Here is a 14,604-nt window from a genome sequence, read left to right as displayed (position 1 = left end):
TCCTGCCAAAATTGAGACATCCAAATCAAATCTTGAGGAAACAATCCAACAAATGCAAATTGAGGGAGGTTCTCAAAACAGTGGGTTTGTATTCTTCAAATACATCGGTCATGAAAGACAAAGAAAGGCGGAGAAATTTCCAGATTAAAAGAATGGGATTTTTTTTTTACAGGAGCTTAGACATTTACCCTAAAATTTACATAGAAGTAAAAAAAAGATCCTTGACTAGGTAAGTCATCTTTAAAAAAGGAAAGCAAAGAGGGAGGATTTACCCTACCAGAAGTTAAGACCTACTACAAAGTCATTGTAATAAAAATAGTCCTAAAAGAGACCAATGGACTAATGTAATACAGCAGAGCACTTAGACAGACTCATGCATATTTGCAAATTTAACATAACTTGGCATCACTAATCAATAGGGGAAAGATAGATTTTTTTTTTAAAGGTAAATGGTATTGGGAAAACTGGCTCACTATAAGGAGAAAAATAAAACTGTTCCTTACCTAACACAACATAACCTATTCCAAAGATCCACTGACATTTTACAAAAGAGATATCTGAAAGGCAAGGAAGCATATGCTGTTAAACTCATCAGTAATCACAGAAAAGGAAACCAGAATAACAAAAGGTTGGTTTCCCACAGCAAAGGGCTGAATGAGCCAAGAGCCAGGGAGGGGAGAGGCAGGAAGCAGGTAGAGGCCCCTCGAAGTGTGCAGTGGGAGTGGGAACTCGTCCAGCCATCCTCTGGATTGAGTTGGAAATTCTTACTCTGGTTCCTTAACCCGATTCTTAGGTTAATCCCGTACATGACTCAGCAATTCCACCCCTGGACACCCACAGGGACTTTCTTTGTGGCCTTGTTTGTGGAGGCATCTCTGGGGAACATCATGATTGATTGATTCCAGGTCTAAATAGGTCAGACCAGATTCTCAAGGAACCAGATGAGGACACTAAAGTCATGTTAAAAGAACTCAGTGTCCAACCTGAAGACGCTCCCACTGGCCAAAGATGGGATGCTTCGAGCACCAATAATGATAATAACCACAGTGGAAACCAATTGAACGTGTTTATATTCATGAGTTCATAATGATGCCAAAAACAAGCAAACAAAAAAGGATTGACTGCTTTTAGACAATACTAGGAAACTGCTTCATTATTTTGAAAGCAGATAAATAAAGGGAAAGAATCAAGTAATTATCATGCTTTTCTGAAATGAACTGTACTTCAGAGTTAAATCAAATAGGTGATGAAGGAACATTGCTCTTTATATATATATATATATTCCAACAAATACACAAAGAAAGAATGATAAAAATTAAAATATCACTGTTATGGACTGAATTTTGTCCTCCTGAAATTCATACATTGAAGCCCTAACTTCCAGTGTGACAGTATTTGGAGACGGGGCCTTTAAGGAGGTAATGAAGGTTAAATGAGGTCATAAGGGTGGGGCCCTAATTCAATAGACTGGTGCCCTTATATGAAGAGGAAGGGATGCCAGAGATCTCTTTTTCGTCAGGCTCACAGGGGAAAGGCCATGGGAGGACACGGCAAAAAGACAGCCATCTGCAACCACGCAGACAGGTCTCACCAGACACCAGCCCTGCTGGCACCTTGATCTTGGACTTCCAGACTCCAGGACTGTGAGGAAATAACTTTCTGTTGTATAAGGCCCCCAGTCTGTGTTAATCGTTTATGGCAGCCCAGGCAGACTAATACAAGCACCAGTTTGCAACTCCTAATGAATTACGGATCTGGGCAATGATCTCCAATGGCTGACACCACCAAAGAGAGAACCAGACAAACACACCTCCTGATGGTACCACCCAGGAAGTTGGCCAGACAAAACAAACAAAAAAACCCACAAAACAACTGGAGTCTGTTAGATCTAACTAGTAATTTACAGGAAATACCAGGGACAGAGGAACATGTTAACCAACACCAGAAGGATGTAATCAGCAAAACCCACAGTGTAGGAAATTTGACAAGATTTTTTCCTTGCAAAAAATTGCAAGGAAAATAAAATAGAGGAAACCCCTCTAGATTAGAAGAGATTGAAGAATCATAGCAAACAATCACAATGTATGGACCTCACTGATCTCAATTCAAACAAACAAATTTTAACCCCCCCAAAATTTTAAGACAAAAACTATGAATACTGATTAGGTTTTTAATAATATTAAGGAGTTATTTTTAATTCTGTTCATGTGTGATAAGAGTTTTATTTTTTCTAAAGAGCATTTATCTTTTAAATATATAGACTAAAATATTTGCAGATGAAATAATATGTGTGGGATTTGATTTGAAATAATCCAAAGAGTTAAGAAATGGGAGGAGGTACAGATAAATAAGACCGGCCACACACTGGCAATAGCCAAAGCTGGGTGATGGAGATACAAGGTGCTATATTATTCTCTCGACTGTTAAAAGCTGGAAATTTTCTGGAATAAAATATTGTTTTCTTGAGTACTGAGTATTTTTAAAAGCGATAAACAAAATGGGATTTTCTCTTAGGTAAATTAAATATATAATACACAAAACAAAACACATTTTACAAGAGTACTAACAAAGCAATACACATCTAACACGTAGAGGAGTTGTTGTCTGGAGGGGAGAGGGGAGTGGGAGTAGGGTCTGGGGATAAAGGGAATTGGTTCATCATTTAAATAAACCTGGAGGGCTCCCCTGGTGGCGCAGTGGTTAGGAGTCTGCCTGCCAGTGCAGGGGACACGGGTTCGAGCCCTGGCCTGGGAAGATCCCACATGCCGCGGAGCAACTAAGTCCATGCACCACAACTACTGAGCCTGTGCTCTAGAGCCCGTGTGCCACAACTACTGAGCCCACGTGCCACAGCTACTGAGCCCGACTGCTGCAACCACTGAAGTCCACGCACCTAGAGCCCGTGCTCCGCAACAAGAGAAGCTACCACAATGAGAAGCCCGAGCACCGCAACGAAGAGTAGCCCCCCTTCGCCGCAACTAGAGAAAGCCCGCGTGCAGCAACAAAGACCCAACGCAGCCAAAAATAAATAAAAATTTTAAAAAATTATAAATAAATAAATAAAGCTAGAGAGGGACTGAGGAGTAGGTTTAGTGCCATCCTCTGCACCTCAGGTCCAAGGACAGAGAAAAAGTGGAAGATGGAAAAGCACAAGGATACACAAAGAATGATTGTAGCCCCACTACCAGAAAGAAGCATTGCTCACATTTCCGTGTTTCCTTCTAGTGTTTCTTCTATACCTATAGAAAATTACCCTCTCCTTTCCACTCATTCTCAGGCTTTGGAGACACATAGAAATGGGTTAAAATTCTGGATTAACCATTTTATGAATGGTGTTATATTGGACAAGTCGTTTTCTCTTGTCCAACTTTTCGTTTTCTCATTCTGAAAAGGCGGAACCATCACAAGCAGCCTCTTAAGGCTGGGTGACGATGGGACGAAAAAGCATCTAGAGGTTCCCTGGGGTGGTTCCCACTGGTATTTTGCACAGCTCTGTGCAGAGGCAGTGATAAATATTTGTCAAACTGAACGGGATGAAATTACGAGACAGCCGGATCTCACGTGTGTTTTTTCATCTCAAAGCCTCATGTTGAGGCACATCATGTTTTTTTCCTGTGATTCACTCTCAGTTCCACGTGCAGGGAAAAGAAACTCTCTCTTTGGGGTCACCCAGTTCACATGGTGAGAGACCCCAGAAATGTCTTCTCATCATTTGCAGTGTCTCCCAGGGAAGAGCGCAAAGATGTTGAAGTTGACAGAAGTATCGCAAGAGGCTTCCTGGCCGCTAGCGGTGAGGACGCTCCCTCTCTGGGGCCCAACGGTTCCCAGGTGGCTTCTGGCCTTCAGAGTCTGGTTTACGTGAGCCACCGTGGAAGCCACCACACGTGGTAATGTGTCCTTTTTCTGAAACGTCACTGGGTGGCTGGGCACAGAGCTGGGGGTCTCCCAGGGGGCGCCCGTGCAGCAGCACTGCGCTCACTAGACGGCCAAGGGGTCCCGGGAATGTTCTCAATTCTAGTGTTCAGCGTGTGTTGTTAGGAGAAATCGTGTGCTCTACTGGCATCTGTGAATCTGGGACTTTTAGAAGTTTCTAGAATGCAGGCCTCGTGGGTCTCAAGGGCCTACTTGACTCCTAGCCAGTCTGGATCCTTGTTCTTCCTTAATCCTTCCAATGATACTTCAGAAGCAGAGCAGGCATTTGGGGTTGTGTTTTTCACACAGGTTTTGGTCTCAGGGGGACACACCAGCACACACAGGAGCACAGGGCCCCTAGCAGGCATCTAGTGCCTCTCCTCTGCCTTCACAGACCAGGAGGCCCTGTCCAGAGAGGTCAAGGGACCTGTCCAGGGTCACGTAGAGGAGAGTCAGTTCATGCCATGTGGTTCCGGCTTCGGGGTTAGGAGAGAAAAGGGGAGATCATGAGAGCAAACCTAAGAGGGCTCCTCCTCCAGAAGCCCAGACTAAAATCTCAGATGAAGTCACAGAATCAGAAACCTGGCTCCTGGACAGACCTTCCTGCTCTTCCAGGCACTGGGGGACGGGGGCGGGGTAGAGGGGTTAAGAGCTCAGACTCGACTTAGAGGGACCCAGGTTCCAGCCCTCAGATGCATTTACTGGCTGCATGAATTTAGGGAAGTTACTCCACTGCTCCGTTTTGGTTTTCTCCTTAGCGAAACCTATCCCCCTGCAGAGCTGTTGTAAAGAGTGAATGACTCAAGGCAGAAAGTGCCTGCCCAATGGTAGGCCCAGTGTGAATGCACAATCACTACGGCCCACAGTACCGCGGGGAGAGGCGGGGGTGCAGGCCCTGACTCCCCACAGGTGACTCTGTCGTGGGGGAAATCCCGCAGCCTGTCTCCCAACCTGTAGCCTCAGCGTAAGGAGACCCATTGCACAACGAGGCAATGTGTGTGGAAGCACTTTGTGGAGTGCCAAGCACAGGCCAGGGCCCAATACAACAACTGCTATGACAAAAACTCTGGTCCAACGCCATCAATTCAAGGAGGAGGTCAGAACACGCCACCCCAAGATATGCCACTCTGGCATATCGCCCATTTTGAGTTAAAGGCATTTAAAAAAAACAGCAGATACAAGAAGAACACCCTGACTTTCCTTTTTTTTTCTTAAAAGCAAGAGATGAAATTCCCATGTGAAAGATGTCCTCCCTACACCAGAGAGACAGTGACATGCTTATCATCAAGAATGGTCAGGTGGGGCTTCCGTGGTGGCGCAGTGGTTGAGAATCCGCCTCCCAATGCAGGGGACACGGGTTTGAGCCCTGGTCTGGCAGGATCCCACATGCCGCGGAGCAACTAAGCCTGTGCGCCACAACTACTGAGCCTGCGCGTCTGGAGCCTGTGCTCCGCAACAAGAGAGGCCGCAACGGTGAGAGGCCCGCGTACCGCGATGAAGAGTGGCCCCCGCTCGCCGCAGCTGGAGAAAGCCCTCGCACAGAAACGAAGACCCAACACAGCCAAAAAAAAAAAAAAAAAAAATTCTATGAGAACAAAGTTTTTAAAAAAATAGAATGGTCAGGTGAGACCACAGAATTCTGTGCCTTGTTAAAATACCTCTTATCTTCCTTTAGCCTACCCACTTATTTTAGTTTCTTTTCCACCATTGCTTCTCTCTGTTTTACCTCGTATAAAAGCACAGAGATTTTGCCACTTCTTTGGGTCTTCATGTCCTTTTGAGGGCTCCTAAGTTTTCACACAAAACTTCTGTTAAATAAATCTGTATGCTTTTCTCCTGTTGATCTGTCTTATGCCAATTTAATTCTCAGGCCAGCTGAAAAACCCTAGGAAAGTAGAAGGAAGACCTTGCTCCCCTGCAAAAGCAAAGCCTCAGAAGGTCCTGGGTCTACTTTCCATGGAGCCTCCATCTGGCTGGCATTTATCTGCCTCCCCCGTCTGTCTGATTTTACTCTGAGAAGTCAATTCAAGCCCTAAGTCAGCCCATCCTTCTCACTGAGCTTCCAGCAGAGTTTCAGCCCGCCTGGGTCACGTGTGCCTGGGGACAAGGCAGAGGCCCTGGCTAGGATGTGACAGCACCAGGTCACACAGGCAGGGTCCCCATGGCAGGGCACAAGCTGGAGCACTGGGAAGCTAAGCTGAGAGGGATGCTAACATCTGAGAACTCCGGAGCTGGAAGCGGGCTGGTCCAGATGCTCACGCTGTTGATAGAGAAACCGAGGCCCAGAGCGAAGAAAGAACTTACTCAGGGACACATGGCCCTGGTGGCAACACTGGGATTGGAATTCTGGTTTGCAGTTCTATGCTCTTTCTCCCACACCTTGCCCTTGGAACGAATATTCTAGTAAGTGCAGGCTTCGATCTGGACATGTTCATTCTGAGCTCACAAATACAAATGCTTAATCCTCTGTAACATTCTTGGTTACGGTCTTGGTTTTTTTCTTTTTTTCTTTTGCCACATTGCAGCATGCAGGGTCTTAGTTCCCTGACCAGGGATGGAACCCATGCCCTGTGCAGTGTGTGGAAGCACGGAGTCTTAACCACTGGACCGCCAGGGAAGTCCCTTGGTTAGGGTCTTGAATGCAGTTGAAGGAGTTAACTCCTGGGGGTAGGTGTCATAAACCCAGAGCCATCTTCAGTGTAAGTATTGCTCTGGCCTGTAATTTCTTGTTTTTAGTAACACTGAATAGCATCCCCAGGCTGTGCTGGAGCCCACTGATTACTGGATGGCTTATTAAGGCCACAGGTCCTGGGAACAGCAAAGGGAAATCAAAACGAAAATCACCGGCTCTCCAGAGCACAGGCCTTTTTTAAATCCCAGTCTACTGGTAACATTTCAGGATACAAAGAGATTTTTGCTCTCTTTTGGAACCGTGGGAAGATTTAAATCAACAGCCTTTTGTTGAGTTCGCCTATGGTGGATAGTTTGGGATGACTGAACTTCAGCCTCGTGGGAGAATCAGACAGCATACATTTGAAAAGCACTTTACAGTTTACAGAGCCTATTCATGTTGTCTCAGTTAATCCTTACTACAGCCCTGGGAGGTATCAGACACTCAGAGAGGTAAGGCAATTTGCCAAGTACAGGCCAGCAAGAGGAGAGGCCAGGATTAATCCTAGGTCTTCTGCCTACAGATTCAGGGCTCTTCATACTATATCATGCAACACACAGATACAGTGAAATTGTTAGGAGACACAGGCCGGAGAATCTAAAAAATTTATTATTATTATTACTATTTTGTGAAAAGCTCTTGGAGGGATTAGCATTTGATATAGGTCTTAAAATGGCTATGATTTTTTTCCTTTTTTCCTATTTTAATAGGTCACTGTAGATGATTTGGAAAGTGTAATAAAATGCAACAAACAAAAGACTGATAATCCTGATACAGAGGTGCTGCCTCTATAAATCACTTACATTGCTCCTTCCAGTTTTTTCTTTGTGTTTTTTAAACTAGTTGAAATCATACTGTCTATATAGCTTTGAATTGTCTTTTTTTCCACTTCAATGTACATTTTATCACATTCACTTTGAATGGGTTAAACGCCAGTGGGTCTGTGATTAGGGAATTCTGGACTAAGAACATAGCTGGAGGGACTTCCCTGGTGGCACAGTGGTTAAGACTCCACACTCCCAATGCTGGGGGCTTGGGTTTGATCCCTGGTCAGGGAACTGGATCCCACATGCATGCCACAACTAAGGAGCTGGCGAGCCACAACTAAGGAGCCTGCCGGCCACAACTAAGACCAAGCATAGCCAACTAAAAAGAGAAAAAAAAAAGAAAGAACATAGCTGGAGAAAAGGTGTGGGGACAGGGAAATGAAGGGCGTATTCAGGAAACGATGAGTAATTCTTCGAGACTAAACTTGTAACTCTATGATGAGCTGAGGTTTACCAAGGAATCTAGAAAGACCTTTAATATCAGATGGTGGAGAGCCTTGAATGACATGCTAAGGAATTTGTAGTTTATTCTATTCTCATTAAACAACAATACACTTTACACTTTACATATTTAGAAAAATACAAATGAGAACATTCAGAAATAAGTCACAATCTGTGCAGATGTAATTGCTATTAATATTTTGAGGGCTTCCCTGGTGGCGCAGTGGTTGAGAGTCTCCCTGCCAGTGCAGGGGACACGGGTTCGAGTCCTGGTCTGGGAGGATCCCACATGCCGCGGAGCGACTGGGCCCGTGAGCCACAATTGCTGAGCCTGCACGTCTGGAGCCTGTGCTCCGCAACAAGAGAGGCCGCGATAGTGAGAGGCCCGCGCACCGCGATGAAGAGTGGCCCCCACTTGCCACAACTAGAGAAAGCCCTCGCACAGAAACGAAGACCCAACACAGCCATAAATAAAATAAATAAATAAAATTTGAAAAAAGAAAATGCTCCCTATTAAAAAAAAAAATTTTGAAACATGTATAACCTTCCAATTTTTTTCTGGACACATATTTGTTTTTTCCCCAAACAGGGACATAAAACACAGATTCTTTTCTAATCTGATTATAATTCCATTAACATCTTTCTTGGTCAATAAAAATTCTTTTGCAATAATGGTTTTTAAACATTGTATGCACCGGAACTCTTGTTTTTAAACAAAATCCTACCAGGAACCTCAAAGGCCAAAAGGGATATAAGTAGAACTACTGTGATCAGAACATGAGTGGGAGCCCTGATGCCTGCCTGACCCTGTAAGACACCCTGACCCCGTTCTGCAAACCACTGTTGCATAATGTCATTTTTATGGCTGCAAGGTAAGAGCATAGCAGCACTTAATCAGCTTGCTCAGTTGTTTCCAATTTTTCCCTTTGTAAATTGATACTACATTCTTTGAGCACATCCCATAATTATTTCCCAGTGAAGGTTTCTGAACATGGGGTGTGACATAATCAGAGCTATTAGTGTGAATGCCAAATACAGTAAAATCTTACTTAACTGGAATTCAGCTAACCACAATCCTTAATTAACCAATTTTCTTTTGCTCAACTTTGGGAACATAAAGGAAATTCTCTACCTCTCTCCCTTTTTTTCTCTCTCTCTCAAACACATACACAAGCACACATGCACAGAACTATGAAATAGGGATACAGTTAACAAATATATGCAATCACCGTACTCTGAAAACTATGAAACATTACTGAGAGAAATTAAAGATGAGTGCAAATGGTGAGATATACCATACTCATGGACTGGAAGATTCAGTATTGTTAAAATGCCAATTCTCCCCCAGATTAATCTATAGAGTCAACACAATGACATTCAAAATATTAGCAGGGCTATTTTGAAAAATTTAGTAAGCAAATTTTAAAATTTATGTGGAAATGCAAAGCATGTAGAATAGCCAAAACAACATGGAAAAAGAGCAAAGTTGGAGGCCTTACACAATCCGGTTTCAAGACCTACTATAAAGCTGACAGAAATCAAGATAGAATGGTATTCAAGTAAAGGTTGACATATAGACCAATGGAACAAAATAGAAAGTCCAGAAATAGATCCACACATATATGTGGTCAATTGGTTTCCTAGCAAAGGTGCCAAGACAATTAAATGGAAGAAAGGATAATCTTTTCAACAAAAGGTGCTAAAATAATTGGTGGCTATGTGTACAAAAATGAGCTAAAACTATAAACCTTTAAAAAAATAGGAGAAAACCTTAGTGATCTTGGGTTAGGCAAAGATTTTAAAAATAGGACACATAAAATTTTAAAAATCAATAACTTGGACTTCATCAAAATCGAAAATGTCTGCTCTTTGAAAGCACAATTAGGAAAAAGAAAAGGCGGGACTTCCCTGGTGGTGCAGTGGTTATGAATCCACCTGCCAATGCAGGGGACACGGGTTCGAGCCCTGGTCCAGGAAGATCCCACATGCCGCGGAGAAACTAAGCCCGTGCGCCACAACTACTAAGCCCGTGCGCCACAACTCCTGAGCCCGTGTGTCACAACTACTGAAGCTCACGCGCCCTAGAGCCTAGAGCAACAAGAGAAGCCACCACAATGAGAAGCCCACGCACCACAACGAAGAGTAGCCCCCGCTCGCTGCAACTAGAGAAAGCCCGCATGCAGCAACGAAGACCCAACACAGCCAAAATAAATAAATAAAATAAATTTTTAAAAAAAAAGAAAGAAAAGAAAAGGCAAGGCACAGACTGGAAGACTATGTCTGCAAACATACACAAAATAAAGGACTTATGTCCACAATATGTAATGAATTCTCAATATTAAGACAAGACAATTAAAATTAGGCAAAAGATCTGAACATTTTATCAGAAACACTGATGCCAAATAAGCACATGAAAAGATGTTCAACTCATTAGTTGTTAGGGAAATGCAAATTTAAACCAAATGGAGATACCACTACATATCCACTGTAGTGGATAGAATTTAAAAGACTGACAATGCCAAGTTTGGCTAGACCGTGGAGCAATGGGTTAGCATTTATTTACAAAGTTAAACATTCACTTACCATATGACTCAGGAATTCCACTCTTGTGTATTTTTCAAGTGAAGTGAAAATATTTAATATATGTCTACACAAAGATCCGTACGTGAATATAAGAGCCTTGTTCAGAGTAGCCAAAAACTGGAAACATTCCAGATGTCCATTGATTGGTAAATGGATAAAGAAAAATCTATACCTAAATGGAATACTACTCAGCAATTAATAGGTATAAACTACTTACACATGTAACAACATGATGAATCACAAAAGCATTACTAAGTGAAAAAAGTCAGATACAGAAGACTACATACTATATGCATTTATATGAAGTTCTAGAAAAGGAGAATCTGAAGTGGTGATAGCAGATCAGCCGTTGCTACGGGTTCGGGGATTGGGGATGGGGATTGACTGCAATGTTCTAAATCATATTTTTGACAGCAGTTGCACTACTAAAGACATATGTCAAAATTCATCATGTAGACTTAAAATTGGTGAATTTTATTATAAATAAATTATACTTCTACTGGCATTTGGATTCATCTTCGTTCATTTTTTTGTCATTCTTCTAGCCACTTAGTGGTTCACATTTAATGGTTCAGATTTGCAATGTCTGCCAAGTGTCAAGAATAGAGTTTGTGTTTCTTGTTATTTTCCTTGGTTTTTTTTGAGTGAAAAAAGAAGTGGGAACACCTTTCCTTCACCATTTTAAACTTGGAAGTCTTACAGATGATATTAAAAACCATGGACTGGAGCTATCCCTATTTCTTAATTATTAATTTACATTTTGAGACACTACTACTGAGTCCCTACAATGATAAATAAGGACTCAGATCTCCCTCACCTTCCCATTCCCACTTCCCTATCCCCCCAACATAGTTTAATTATGATTGTGCAAATGTCATTTACTAGAGCATCACTCGAACTCTCTGCCCACCCCATATCACCTGACTTATTCAGTTCTTCACTTTTACTGGAGTTACGCATTTTCCCATGTGCTTGATTTTCTACACATTTAATTTTTCCTAATATCCCAATAAAGCCTGCTTCAATTCTATTATAATGTTTTCCATAATCTCAAATATATCATATTCATCTTATTCCTAGAGACCTTCTTCTCAGAGCCTTCCATCCAAGTTCTCCAATTTAAACTGTATGCCGTACCAATGTCAACCAGAAATTTCCATTCACCATCATTGTGGGGATTCATGTTGCCTCTTGTGCTTTGGATCCCTTGCTTCCTGGATTCCATGTATTCCTTTCTTGGTTTACTCCCTCGTTTTATTGGATCACTACCTCCAGTAGTTCACTAAAGTTACAAGGGAAGTAAATGATTTTCATTCTTGCATGTCTGAAAATATCTTACTCTATCTTCATTTGATGAACAGTTTGGCTGAATATAGAAATGTAGGATATAAATTAGAATACTGAAGGCATTGGCCCATTGTCCACTAGATCCCAAAGTGTTGTTGAGAGGTCCACTAATTCTGATCTTCTTTTTCTCTCTAGAAGTTTATAATATCTTCTCTGTATCCCTGATAGTCAAAAACTTCACAGTGGTGTACCTGACCATGGGTCTTTTTCATTCTCTGTGCTAGGCACATCCCTTGAGCTAGCTCTTTTGAGTTGGAAACTCATGCTTTAGTTCTGAGAAGTTTTGTTAATTTGTTAATAATTTTGTTCCCTTGGTTCTCTTTCTGGCATTTCTAGTAGTTGGCTTTTAACCTCTTAGACTTATCCTCTTGCTTTATTTATTTTTTTAGATTTTAAAATTTTTATTTATTTTTGGCTGCGTTGGGTCTTCCTTTGCTGCACACGGGCTTTCTCTAGGTGCGGCAAGCGGGGGCTACTCTTTGTTGCGGTTCACGAGCTTCTCATTGCGGTGGCTTCTCTTGTTGCGGAGCAGGGGCTCTAGGCGTGCAGGCTTCAGTAGTTGTGGCACACAGGCTCAGTAGTTGTGGCTCACGGGCTTAGTTGCTCTGCGGCATGTGGGATCTTCCGGGACCAGGGATTGAACCCGTGTCCCCTGCATTGGCAGGCAGATTCTTAACCACTGCGCCACCAGGGAAGCCCTACTTTTTATATTGAATTTTTATTTTGACTCATATATGTAACTTTCCAGAGGTTTTCCTTATTTAGTGGATTTTTTTTTTTTTTTTCCAAAGCTTTCTGGTTCTTCTTTCATAGATCATCCCTACTCTTTTCAGGGAGATTGTCAGTTTGAGGTTGTCTCTGATCCTCCCAATTCTTTTTCCCATTTTTTTTGTTTGTTTTGTTTTCTGTCTTCAAGTTAGAAGCTTTCCCCTGTGTCTGGAGGTACTTAGCCACCGGCTCTCACTTGGGAGCCTAGAATCTCTTTGCACATAAGCCAGACTTGGGTCCTAGGGCTTCAGACTGATAGGACAGAACTTCAAACCAGCTCATTGTAAAGAATCCCAAATGGTAGTCTCTGGGATTTACTCCAGAGAAGATTCTTATCTCCTGCCTTGTGGGGGATATAAAACTTGCTACTGGCATTCTGGGAAGGGGGAGGGGCAGTATCCAGATTTTCACTCAATTCCCCCGTTTCTGGTCTGTGCGTCCTCCTACCCCACATGCCCACTTTCAAATCCTCTTCAATTACCATTGCCTCTCCTCCCATTTCCTTGGTCCTTGTGGAGTTAATACTTTAAAAAAATTTTTTTATTGAAATATAGTTGATTTACAATGTTGTGTTAGTTTCAGGTGTACAGCAAAGTGATTCGGTTATACACACATATATATAAATATATATTCTTTTTTTACATTCTCTTCCATTATAGGTTATTACAAAATATTGAGTATAGTTCCCTGTGCTATACAGTAGTGGACTTAACCCTTTTATTTTACTGTTATTTTAGTGGGGATAAGGGAGAAAAAAAAAAAGAAATAATGCATTATTCAATCTGGCCTGCGCTGTTTCACTGATAAGGAGACTAAATGAGATTCAGAGAGGATTTGCTTTCTCTGTGGTACCCCACGACTCCCTAAGTCACTGCTTCTGTCTGCGTCTCAATTTCCTGACCTATAAAATGGAAGACGAGTACTAGATGAATTTTATTTATTTTTATTAGTTTTTATTGGAGTATAGTTGATTTACAATGTTGTGTTAGTTTCAGGTGTACAGTAAAGTGAATCAGTTATACATATACATATATCCACTCTTCTTTAGACTCTTTTCCCGTATACATCCTTACAGAGTATTGAGTAGAGTTCCCTGTGCTATACAGCAGGTCCTCACTAGTTATCTATTTCATATATAGTAGTGTGTGTAGATGTCAATCCCAGTCTCCCAGTTTATGCTCCTCCTTTCCCCCTTGGTAACCGTAAGTTCGTTTTCTACATCTGTGACTCTATTTCTGTTTTGTAAATAAGTTCATTTGCACTATTTTTTTAGATTCCACAAAGAAGTGATATCACATGATATTTGTCTTTACTAGATGAATTTTAACACTCTTTCTAGTCTGAAATTGTGTCTTTCAAGAAACTAGAACCTGATCTCCATGGTGACTATTGATTTGTCCTATTTTTGGTGCTCCCAAGATGTCCCACCAATCTCCTTTTAAGATCTTTTCTTCCCTTCTCCGGAATCAACGGCCACAGGCGGGGCTGGCTTCGTGGGTGTGCAGCCTGTACATTCACACGGGACCCCATACTCAGAAGGGCCCCAGCCTCGGTTTACTGCTCTGAGGTCACCGCCTTGAAGGTCTTATTAATTTTCAATCCACGGGCATAACATTTCCATTTTGTGCTGGGCCCCACGAGTTATGTAGCTAGTACTAGCCACGGGAGGGTCACAAGCCAGGACTCATCTTTCAAGGACTTTAAGGCCCGTGGCCAGAGCTACAAACACCTGTGTTCTGTTAACTCTGCTTCCTGGAAGGGAGGGAGGAGCAAGACATGTTTGCCCCAAGATTAGAAATGGAGAAACCAGCCCCCAGCAGGTTCTGCAACTTGCCTGTGATCTTATCACTCGAGAGTTTGGGAAACTCCTGAGATATTTAGGCCACACTCTGAGTACCTCACATGAATCTTACAAGGTTGTTTTGCTTCTGTTTAATTGGGGCTGTGCCTTCTGGCTGTTGGTGTCCTTTGACAAGGCAATTTTGCATCCAGAGGACTTCATTCATCCACTCACTCATTCACTATGAAAACCTTTATGAAGCACCTACTCTGTTA

At 42.4% G+C, this 14,604-nt stretch overlaps 2 long non-coding RNA genes across 5 annotated transcripts in view; one reads left to right on the top strand and one right to left on the bottom strand.

Moving 5' to 3' along the window:
* The window catches only part of LOC309643261, a 76,428-nt gene that overhangs the window by 47,329 nt on the left and 14,495 nt on the right, over nucleotides 1–14,604 (bottom strand). The window lies entirely within an intron of this gene.
* Nucleotides 100–5,753, top strand: LOC309643264. The gene is made up of 3 exons (XR_014253661.1): nucleotides 100–1,643; nucleotides 3,719–3,790; nucleotides 5,131–5,753. It is a non-coding gene; the product is annotated as an uncharacterized lncRNA (long non-coding RNA).

This window comes from Balaenoptera physalus (genome assembly GCF_965194825.1).
Source record: "Balaenoptera physalus genome assembly, chromosome: 15".
Lineage (NCBI taxonomy): Eukaryota > Metazoa > Chordata > Mammalia > Artiodactyla > Balaenopteridae > Balaenoptera > Balaenoptera physalus.
This window is presented reverse-complemented; position numbering and strand designations above follow the sequence as displayed.